Raw genomic sequence first — 12,355 nt, forward strand, 5'->3', positions numbered from 1 at the left:
CACATAAAGATGTGAACTAGATTATTGACTCTGGTGCAAGTGGGAGACTGAAGGAAATATGCCCTAGAGGCAATAATAAAGTTATTATTTATTTCCTTATATCATGATAAATGTTTATTATTCATGCTAGAATTGTATTAACCGGAAACATAATACATGTGTGAATACATAGACAAACAGAGTGTCACTAGTATGCCTCTACTTGACTAGCTCGTTAATCAAAGATGGTTGTGTTTCCCAACCATAGACATGAGTTGTCATTTGACAAACGGGATCACATCATTAGGAGAATGATGTGATTGAATTGACCCATTCCGTTAGCTTAGCACTTGATCGTTTTAGTTTACTGCTATTGCTTTCTTCATGACTTATACATGTTCCTATGACTATGAGATTATGCAACTCCTGATTACAGGAGGAACACTTTGTGTGCTACCAAACGTCACAACGTAACTTGTTGATTATAAAGGTGCTCTACAGGTGTCACCGATGGTACTTGTTGAGTTGGCATGAATCAAGATTAGGATTTGTCACTCCGATTGTCGAAGAGGTATCTTTGGGCCCTCTCGGCAATGCACATCACTATAAGCCTTGCAAGCAATGCAGCTAATTAGTTAGTTGCGGGATAGTGCAGTACGGAACGAGTAAAGAGACTTGCCGGTAACAAGATTGAAATAGGTATTGAGATACCGACGATCGAATCTCGGGCAAGTAACATACCGATGACAAAGGGAACAAGGTATGTTGTTATGTGGTTTGACCGATAAAGATCTTCATAGAATATGTAGGAACCAATATGAGCATCCAGGTTCCGCTATTGGTTATTGACTAGAGACATGTATCCGTCATGTCTACATAGTTCTCGAACCTGTAGGGTCCGCATGCTTAACGTTCGGTGATGATCGGTATTATGAGTTTATGTGATTTGATGTACCAAAGGTAGTTTGGAGTCCCGGATGAGGTAGGGGACATGACGAGGAGTCTCGAAATGGTTGAGACGTAAAGATCGATATATTGGACGACTATATTCGGACATCGGAAAGGTTCCGAGTGATTCGGGTATTTTTCGGAGTACCGGGGAGCTACGGTAATACGGGGAAGAAGTATTGGGCCTCATGGGCCAAGTGGTGGAAGAGAGGAGGCAGGACACGCGGCCCCCCTAGCCCAAACCGAATTGGCCTAGGGGGCTGGCCCCCCTTTCTTCCTTTCCTCCCTCTCCTTCCTTCTCCTCTTCCCCCTTCATTTCCTCCTCCTAGTAGGAGTAGGAAAGGGGAGTCCTACTCCTACAAGGAGGAGGACTCCTCCTCCTAGCGCCCTAGGAGGGCCGTCCGGGCTCCCTCCCCTTGCTCCTTTATATACGGGGCAGGGGGGCACCTCTAGACACACAAGTTGATCAGTTGATCTCTCCCGGCCGTGTGCGGTGCCCCCCTCCACCATAATCCACCTCGATCATATCGTAGCGGTGCTTAGGCCAAGCCCTGCGTCGGTAGCATCATCATCATTGTCATCATGCCGTCGTGCTGACGGAACTCTCCCGTGAAGCTCTGCTGGATCGGGGTCCGTGGGACGTCATCGAGCTGAACATGTGCTGAACTCGGAGGTGCCGTGCATTCGGTACTTGGATCGGTCGGATCGTGAAGACGTATGACTACATCAACCGCGTTGTGCTAACGCTTCCGCTTTCGGTCTACGAGGGTACGTGGACACACTCTCCCATCTCGTTGCTATGCATCGCCATGATCCTATGTGTGCGTAGGAAATATTTTGAAATTACTATGTTCCCCAACAGTAAACTCATGCAATATGATATAAACCCCATCTTTTTATCCTCGATGGCAACAATACAATACGTGTTGTTTCCCTTTCTGTCACTAGGATCGAGCGCCGCAAGATTGAACCCAAAGCTAAGCACTTCTCCCATTGCAAAAAAGATCAATCTAGTAGGCCAAACCAAACTGATAATTCGAAGAGACTTGTAAAGATAACCAATCATACATAAAAGAATTCAGAGAAGATTCAAATATTGTTCATAGATAGTCTTGATCATAAACCCACAATTCATCGGATCTCGACAAACACATCGCAAAAAAGAGTTACATAGAATAGATCTCCAAGAGAATCAAGGAGAACTTTGCATTGAGATCCAAAGAGAGAAAAGAAGCCATCTAGCTAATAACTATGGACCTGAAGGTCTGAGGTAAACTACTCACACATCATCGGAGGGGCCATGGATTTGATGTAGAGGCCCTCCGTGATCAATGCCCCCTCCGGCGGAGCTCCGGAAAAGGCCCCAAGATGGGATCTCTTGGGTACATTAGGTTTCGGCAGTGGAAATAGGGTTTCGTGGTGCTCCTAGATGTTTTCATGGTATGTAGGTATATATAGGAGGAAGAAGTAGGTCGGTAGAGCCACGAGGGGGGAGGGCGCGCCCCCCTACCTCGTGGCCACCTCGTTGGTTGCTTGACGTCCACTCCAAGTCCTTTGGATCACGTTTGTTCCAAAAATCACGCTCCCGAAGGTTTCATTCTGTTTGGACTCCGTTTGATATTCCTTTTCTGCGAAACACTGAAATAGGCAAAAAACAGCAATTTGGGCTGGGCCTCCGGTTAATAGGTTAGTCCCAAAAATAATATAAAAGTGTATAAATAAGCCCATTAATATCCAAAACAGATAATATAGTAGCATGGAACAATCAAAAATTATAGATACATTGGAGACGTATCAAGCATCCCCAAGCTTAATTCCTGCTCGTCCTCGAGTAGGTAAATTAAAAAAAACAGAATTTTTGATGTGGAATGCTTTCTAGAGTATTCTTCAATGTATTTTTCTCTATTGTGGCATGAATGTTCAGATCCGAAAGATTCAAGATAAAAGTTTATTGTTGACATAAAAATATTAATACTCCAAGTATGCTAATCAAGCAATTATGTCTTATCAAAATACCATAGCCAAAGAAAACTTATCCCTACAAAGTCATATAGTTTGGCCATGCTTCATTTTCGTCACACAAAATGCTCCCATCATGCACAACCCCGATGACAAGCCAAGCAACTGTTTCATACTTAGCCTTTTTAAACTCTTTCAACTTTTACGCAATATATGAGTGTGAGCCATGGACATAGCACTATGGGTGGATCGAATAGAATATGATGATTGAGGTTGTGTGAGAAGACAAAAGGGAGAAAGTCTCACATTGACGCGGCCTATCAATGGGCTATGGAGATGCCCACCGATGCAACGGATGCACTAGAGCTATAAATATATGAAATCTCATCAAAGAAACTAAGTGGGTGTGCATCCAACTCGCTTGCTCACGAAGACCTAGGGCATTTGAGGAAGCCCATCATTGGAATATACAAGCCAAGTTCTATAATGAAAAATTCCCACTAGTTTATGAAAGTGACAAGATAGGAGACTCTCTATCAGGAAGATCATGGTGCTACTTTGAAGCACAAGTGTGGAAAAAGGATAGTAACATTGTCCCTTCTCTATTTTTCTCTCTTTTTTCTCTTTTTTTATTTGGGCCTTCTTTTTTTTATTTTGGCCTCTTTTCTCCTTTTTTATTTTTTTTATTTTTCGTTCGGAGTCTCATCCCGACTTGTGGGGGAATCATAGTCTCCATCATCCTTTCCTCACTGGGACAATGCTCTAATAATGATGATCATCACACTTCTTTTTACTTACAACTCAAGAATTACAACTCAATACTTAGAACAAAATATGACTCTATGTGAATGTCTCCGGCGGTGTACCGGGATATGCAATGAATCAAGAGTGACATGTATGAAAAATTATGAACACTGGCTTTGCCACAAATACGATGTCAACTACATGATCATGCATGGCAATATGACAATGATGATGCGTGTCATAATAAATGGAACGGTGGAAAGTTGCATGGCAATATCTCGGAATGGCTATGGAAATGCCATAATAGGTAGGTATGGTGGCTGTTTTGAGGAAGATATAAGTAGGCTTATGTGTGATAGAGCGTATCATATCACGGGGTTTGGATGCACTGGCGAAGTTTGCACCAACTCTCAAGGTGAGAAAGGGCAATGCATGGTACCGAAGAGGCTAGCAATGATGGAAGGGTGAGAGTGTGTATAATAGGTGGACTCAACATTAGTCATAAAGAACTCACATACTTATTGCAAAAATCTACAAGTCATCAAAACCAAGCACTACGCGCATGCTCCTAGGGGGATAGATTGGTAGGAAAAGACCATCGCTCGATCCCGACAGCCACTCATAAGGAAAGCAATCAAAGAACACCCCATGCTTCAAATTTGTCACATAACGTTTACCATACGTGCATGCTACATGACTTGCCAACTTCAACACAAGTATTCATCAATTTCACAATTACTCAACTAGCACACCTCTAATATTACCACCTTTATATCTCAAAACAATCTATCAAGCATCCAACTTCTCTTAGCATTTAAAATTTATAACCAAAGTGAATTACCATGCTGTTCTAAAAGACTCTCAAAATTATATAAGTGAAGCATGAGAGATCAATTATTTCTATAAAATAGAACCACCGCCGTGCTCTAAAAGATATAAGCGAAGCACTAGAGCAAAAATTATCCAACTCAAAAGATATAAGTGAAGCACATAGAGTATTCTAATAAATTCCAATTCATGTTTGTCTCTCCCAAAAGGTGTGTACAACAAGGATGATTGTGTTAAACTAAAAAGCAAAGACTCAAATCATACAAGACGCTCCAAGCAAAACACATATCATGTGGCGAATAAAAATATAGCTCCAAGTAAAGTTACCGATGGACGAAGACGAAAGAGGGGATGCCTTCCGGGGCATCCCCAAGCTTAGGCTTTTGGTTGTCCTTGGATTTTACCTTGGGGTGCCTTGGGGATCCCCAAGCTTAGGATCTTGCCACTCCTTGTTCCATAATCCATCAAATCTTTACCCAAAACTTGAAAACTTCACAACACAAAACTTTAAAGAAAATCTTCGTGAGCTCCGTTAGTAAAAGAAAACAAACTACCACTTCAAGGTACTGTAATGAACTCATTCTTTATTTATATTGGTGTTAAACCTACTGTATTTCAACTTTTCTATGGTTCATAAACTCTATTACAAGCCATAGATTCATCAAAATAAGCAAACAATACACGAAAAACAGAATCTGTCAAAAACAGAATAGTCTGTAGTAATCTGTAGGTTTCAAATACTTATGGAACCCCAAAAATTCTAAAATAAATTTCTGGACGTGAGGAATTTATCTATTAATGATCTGCAAAAATAATTAACTAATTATCACTTTCCAGTAAAAAAATGGCAGCAATTCTCGTGGGCGCTAAAGTTTCTGTTTTTTTACAGCAAGATCAAAAGGACTTCCCCCAACTCTTCCCAACGGTTCTACTTGGCACAAACACTAATTAAACACGAAAGACACAACCAAAACAGAGGCTTGATAAATTATTTATTGAATAACAGCAAGGAAAAATATTGGGTCATCTCCCAACAAGCGCTTTTCTTTAAAGCCTTTTAGCTAGGCATTAATAATTTTAATGATGCTCACATGAAAGAAAAGAATTGAAGCACAAAGAGAGCATCATAGAACATGTGACAAACACATCTAAGTCTAACATACTTCCTATGCATAGGCATTTTATAGGCAAACAAATTATCAAGACAAGCAAAAACTAGCATATGCAAGGAAGCAGAAAGAAACAATAGCAATCTCAACATAACGAGAGGTAATTTAGTAACATGAAAATTTCTACAACCATATTTTCCTCTCTCATAATAATTACATGTAGGATCATAAGCAAATTCAACAATATAGCTCTCACAAAACATATTCTTAACACGATCCTAGTGTTGGGGAATGCAGTAATTTCAAAAAAATTCCTACGCACACGCAAGATCATGGTGATGCATAGCAACGAGAGGGGAGAGTATGATCTACGTACCCTTGTATCGCAACGGAAGCGTTGACACAACGTAGAGGAAGTAGTCGTACGTCTTCTTCCTAATCCGACCGGTCCAAGCACCGTTACTCCGGCACCTCCGAGTTCTTAGCACACGTACAGCTCGATGACGCTCCCCGGGCTCCGATCCAGCAAAGCTTCGGGGATGAGTTCCGTCAGCACAACGGCCTGGTGACGATGATGATGTTTCACCGACGCAGGGCTTCGCCTAAGCACTACAACGATATGACCGAGGTGGAATATGGTGGCAGGGGGCACCGCACACAGCTAAGGAACGATCACGAGGATCAACTTGTGTGTTCTAGGGTGCCCCCTGCCTCCGTATATCAAGGATCCAAGGGGGGGTGCGCCGGCCTAGAGGAGGGCGCAGGAGGAGTCCTACTCCTACCGGGAGTAGGACTCCCCTCCCCGTTCCTTGTCCAACTAGGAGAGGTGGAGGGAGAATAGGAAAGGGGGGGCGCCGCCCCTCCCCCCTTGTCCAATTCGGACTAGGGGGAGAGGGGGCGCGCGGCCTGCCCTGGCAGCCCCTTCCTCTTCTCCACATTAGGCCCATAAGGCCCATTAACCCCCGGGGGGTTCCGGTAACCCCTCCGGTACTCCGGTTTTATCCGAAACTTCTCCGGAACCCTTCCGGTGTCCGAATATAGTCATCCAATATATCAATCTTTATGTCTCGACCATTCCGAGACTCCTCGTCATGTCCGTGATCACATCCGGGACTCCGAACTAACTTCGGTACATCAAAATGTATAAACTCATAATAACTGTCATCGTAACTTTAAGCGTGCGGACCCTACGGTTCGAGAACAATGTAGACATGACCGAGACACGTCTCCGGTCAATAACCAATAGCGGGACCTGGATGCCCATATTGGCTCCTACATATTCTACGAAGATCTTTATCGGTCAGACCACATAACAACATACGTTGTTCCTTTTGTCATCGGTATGTTACTTGCCCGAGATTCGATCGTCGGTATCCAATACCTAGTTCAATCTCGTTACCGGCAAGTCTCTTTACTCGTTCCGTAATACATCATCTCACAACTAACATATTAGTTGTAATGCTTGCAAGGCTTATGTGATGTGCATTACCGAGAGGGCGCAGAGATACCTCTCCGACAATCGGAGTGACAAATCCTAATCTCGAAATAAGCCAACCCAACATGTACCTTTGGAGACACCTGTAATGCTCCTTTATAATCACCCAGTTACGTTGTGACGTTTGGTAGCACCCAAAGTGTTCCTCCGGCAAACGGGAGTTGCATAATCTCATAGTCATAGGAACATGTATAAGTCATGAAGAAAGCAATAGCAACATACTAAATGATCGGGTGCTAAGCTAATGGAATGGGTCATGTCAATCAGATCATTCAACTAATGATGTGACCTCGTTAATCAAATAACAACTCTTTGTTCATGGTTAGGAAACATAACCATCTTTGATTAACGAGCTAGTCAAGTAGAGGCATACTAGTGACACTCTGTTTGTCTATGTATTCACACATGTATTATGTTTCCGGTTAATACAATTCTAGCATGAATAATGAACATTTATCATGATATAAGGAAATAAATAATAACTTTATTATTGCCTCTAGGGCATATTTCCTTCAGTCTCCCACTTGCACTAGAGTCAATAATCTAGATTACACAGTAATGATTCTAACACCCATGGAGTCTTGGTGCTGATCATGTTTTGCTCGTGGAAGAGGCTTAGTCAACGGGTCTGCCACATTCAGATCCGTATGTATCTTGCAAATCTCTATGTCTCCCACCTGGACTAGATCCCGGATGGAATTGAAGCGTCTCGTGATGTGCTTGGTTCTCTTGTGAAATCTGGATTCCTTTGCCAAGGCAATTGCACCAGTATTGTCACAAAAGATTTTCTTTGGACCCGATGCACTAGGTATGACACCTAGATCGGATATGAACTCCTTCATCCAGACTCCTTCATTTGCTGCTTCCGAAGCAGCTATGTACTCTGCTTCACATGTAGATCCCGCTACGACGCTTTGTTTAGAACTGCACCAACTGACAGCTCCACCGTTTAATGTAAACACGTATCCGGTTTGCGATTTAGAATCATCCGGATCAGTGTCAAAGCTTGCATCAACGTAACCTTTTACGATGAGCTCTTTGTCACCTCCATATATGAGAAACATATCCTTAGTCCTTTTTAGGTATTTCAGGATGTTCTTGACCGCTGTCCAGTGATCCACTCCTGGATTACTTTGGTACCTCCCTGCTAGACTTATAGCAAGGCACACATCAGGTCTGGTACACAGCATTGCATACATGATAGATCCTATGGCTGATGCATAGGGAACATCTTTCATATTCTCTCTATCTTCTGCAGTGGTCAGGCATTGAGTCTTACTCAACTTCACACCTTGTAACACAGGCAAGAATCCTTTCTTTGCTTGATCCATTTTGAACTTCTTCAAAATTTTGTCAAGGTATGTGGTTTGTGAAAGTCCAATTAAGCGTTTTGATCTATCTCTATAGATCTTTATGCCTAATATGTAAGCAGCTTCACCGAGGTCTTTCATTGAAAAACTTTTATTCAAGTATCCCTTTATGCTATCCAGAAATTCTATATCATTTCCAATTAGTAATATGTCATCCACATATAATATCAGAAATGCTACAGAGCTCCCACTCACTTTCTTGTAAATACAGGCTTCTCCGAAAGTCTGTATAAACCCAAATGCTTTGATCACACTATCAAAGCGTTTATTCCAACTCCGAGAGGCTTGCACCAGTCCATAAATGGATCGCTGGAGCTTGCACACTTTGTTAGCTCCCTTTGGATCGACAAAACCTTCTGGTTGCATCATATACAACTCTTCTTCCAGAAATCCATTCAGGAATGCAGTTTTGACATCCATCTGCCAAATTTCATAATCATAAAATGCGGCAATTGCTAACATGATTCGGACAGACTTAAGCATCGCTACGGGTGAGAAGGTCTCATCGTAGTCAATCCCTTGAACTTGCCGAAAACCTTTTGCGACAAGTCGAGCTTTGTAGACAGTAATATTACCGTCAGCGTCAGTCTTCTTCTTGAAGATCCATTTATTCTCAATTGCTTGCCGATCATCGGGCAAGTCAACCAAAGTCCATACTTTGTTCTCATACATGGATCCCATCTTAGATTTCATGGCTTCAAGCCACTTTGCGGAATCTGGGCTCACCATCGCTTCTTCATAGTTCGTAGGTTCATCATGATCTAGTAGCATGACTTCCAGAACAGGATTACCGTACCACTCTGGCGTGGATCTTACTCTGGTTGATCTACGAGGTTCAGTAGTATCTTGTTCTGAAGTTTCATGATCATCATCATTAGCTTCCTCGCTAACTGGTGTAGGTGTCGCAGAAACAGTTTTCTGTGATGTACTACTTTCCAATAAGGGAGTAGGTACAGTTACCTCGTCAAGTTCTACTTTCCTCCCACTCACTTCTTTCGAGAGAAACTCCTTCTCCAGAAAGTTTCCGAATTTAGCAACAAAAGTCTTGCCTTCGGATCTGTGATAGAAGGTGTATCCAATAGTCTCCTTTGGATATCCTATGAAGACACATTTTTCGGATTTGGGTTCGAGCTTATCAGGTTGAAGCTTTTTCACATAAGCATCGCAACCCCAAACTTTTAGAAACGACAACTTTGGTTTCTTGCCAAACCACAGTTCATAAGGCGTCGTCTCAACGGATTTTGATGGTGCCCTATTTAACGTGAATGCAGCTGTCTCTAGAGCGTATCCCCAAAACGATAGCGGTAAATCAGTAAGAGACATCATAGATTGCACCATATCTAGTAAAGTATGATTACGACGTTCGGACACACCATTACGCTGTGGTGTTCCGGGTGGCATGAGTTGCGAAACTATTCCACAATTTTTCAAATGTACACCAAACTCGTAACTCAAATATTCTCCTCCACGATCAGATCGTAGAAACTTTATTTTCTTGTTACGATGATTTTCAACTTCACTCTGAAATTCTTTGAACTTTTCAAATGTTTCAGACTTATGTTTCATTAAGTAGATATACCCATATCTGCTTAAGTCATCTGTGAAGGTGAGAAAATAACGATATCCGCCATGAGCCTCAATATTCATCGGACCACATACATCTGTATGTATGATTTCCAACAAATCTGTTGCTCTCTCCATAGTACCGGAGAACGGTGTTTTGGTCATCTTGCCCATGAGGCACGGTTCGCAAGTACCGAGTGATTCATAATCAAGTGGTTCCAAAAGTCCATCAGTATGGAGTTTCTTCATGCACTTTACACCGATATGACCTAAACGGCAGTGCCACAAATATGTTGCACTATCATTATCAACTCTGCATCTTTTGGTTTCAACATTATGAATATGTGTGTTACTACCATCAAGATTCAACAAGAATAGACCACTCTTCAAGGGTGCATGACCATAAAAGATATTACTCATATAAATAGAACAACCATTATTCTCAGATTTAAATGAATAACCGTCTCGCATCAAACAAGATCCAGATATAATGTTCATGCTCAACGCTAGCACCAAATAACAATTATTTAGGTCTAATACTAATCCCGAAGGTAGATGTAGAGGTAGCGTGCCGACCGCGATCACATCGACTTTGGAACCGTTTCCCACGCGCATCGTCACCTCGTCCTTAGCCAATCTTCACTTAATCCGTAGTCCCTGTTTCGAGTTGCAAATATTAGCAACAGAACCAGTATCAAATACCCAGGTGCTACTGCGAGCATTGGTAAGGTACACATCAATAACATGTATATCACATATACCTTTGTTCAGCTTGCCATCCTTCTTATCCGCCAAATACTTGGGGCAGTTCCGCTTCCAGTGACCAGTCTGCTTGTAGTAGAAGCACTCAGTTTCAGGCTTAGGTCCAGACTTAGGTTTCTTCTCTTGAGCAACTTGCTTGCCGTTCTTCTTGAAGTTCCCCTTCTTCTTCCCTTTGCCCTTTTTCTTGAAACTAGTGGTCTTATTGACCATCAACACTTGATGCTCCTTCTTGATTTCTACCTCCGCAGCTTTCAGCATTGCGAAGAGCTCGGGAATAGTCTTGCTCATCCCTTGCATATTATAGTTCATCACGAAGCTCTTGTAGCTTGGTGGCAGTGATTGGAGAATTCTGTCAATGACGCAATCATCTGGAAGATTAACTCCCAATTGAATCAAGTGATTATTATACCCAGACATTTTGAGTATATGCTCACTGACAGAACTGTTCTCCTCCATCTTGCAGCTATAGAACTTATTGGAGACTTCATATCTCTCAATCCGGGCATTTGCTTGAAATATTAACTTCAACTCCTGGAACATCTCATATGCTCCATGACGTTCAAAACGTCGTTGAAGTCCCGATTCTAAGCCTAAAGCATGGCACACTGAACTATCGAGTAGTCATCAGCTTTGCTCTGTCAGACGTTCATAACATCTGGTGTTGCTCCAGCAGCAGGCCTGGCACCCAGCGGTGCTTCCAGGACGTAATTCTTCTGTGCAGCAATGAGGATAATCCTCAAGTTGCAGACCCAGTCCGTGTAATTGCTACCATCATCTTTCAACTTTGCTTTCTCAAGGAACACATTAAAATTTAACAGAACAACAGCACGAGCCATATATCTACAATCAACATAAACAAGCAAGATACTATCAGGGACTAAGTTCATGATAAATTTAAGTTCAATTAATCATATTACTTAAGAACTCCCACTTAGATAGACATCCCTCTAATCCTCTAAGTGATCACTTGATCCAAATCAACTAAACCATGTCCGATCATCACGTGAGATGGAGTAGTTTCATTGGTGAACATCACTATGTTGATCACATCTACTATATGATTCACGCTCGACCTTTTGGTCTCCGTGTTCCGAGGCCATATCTGTATATGCTTGGCTCGTCAAGTATAACCTGAGTATTCTGCGTGTGCAACTGTTTTGCACCCGTTGTATTTGAACGTAGAGCCTATCACACCAGATCATCACGTGGTGTCTCAGCACGAAGAACTTTCGCAACGGTGCATACTCAGGGAGAACACTTCTTGATAATTTAGTGAGAGATCATCTTATAATGCTACCGTCAATCAAAGCAAGATAAGATGCATTAAAAGATAAACATCACATGCAATCAATATAAGTGATATGATATGGCCATCATCATCTTGTGCCTATGATCTCCATCTCCGAAGCACCGTCATGATCACCATCGTCACCGGCGCGACACCTTGATCTCCATCGTAGCATCGTTGTCGTCTCGCCAATCTTATGCTTCCACGACTATCACTACCGCTTAGTAATAAAGTAAAGCATTACATCGCGATTGCATTGCATACAATAAAGCGACAACCATATGGCTCCTGCCAGTTGCCGATAACTCGG

Source organism: Triticum urartu, chromosome 7A (genome assembly GCF_056163025.1).
Source record: "Triticum urartu cultivar PI428250 chromosome 7A, HENAU_Tu73, whole genome shotgun sequence".
Taxonomy (NCBI): domain Eukaryota; kingdom Viridiplantae; phylum Streptophyta; class Magnoliopsida; order Poales; family Poaceae; genus Triticum; species Triticum urartu.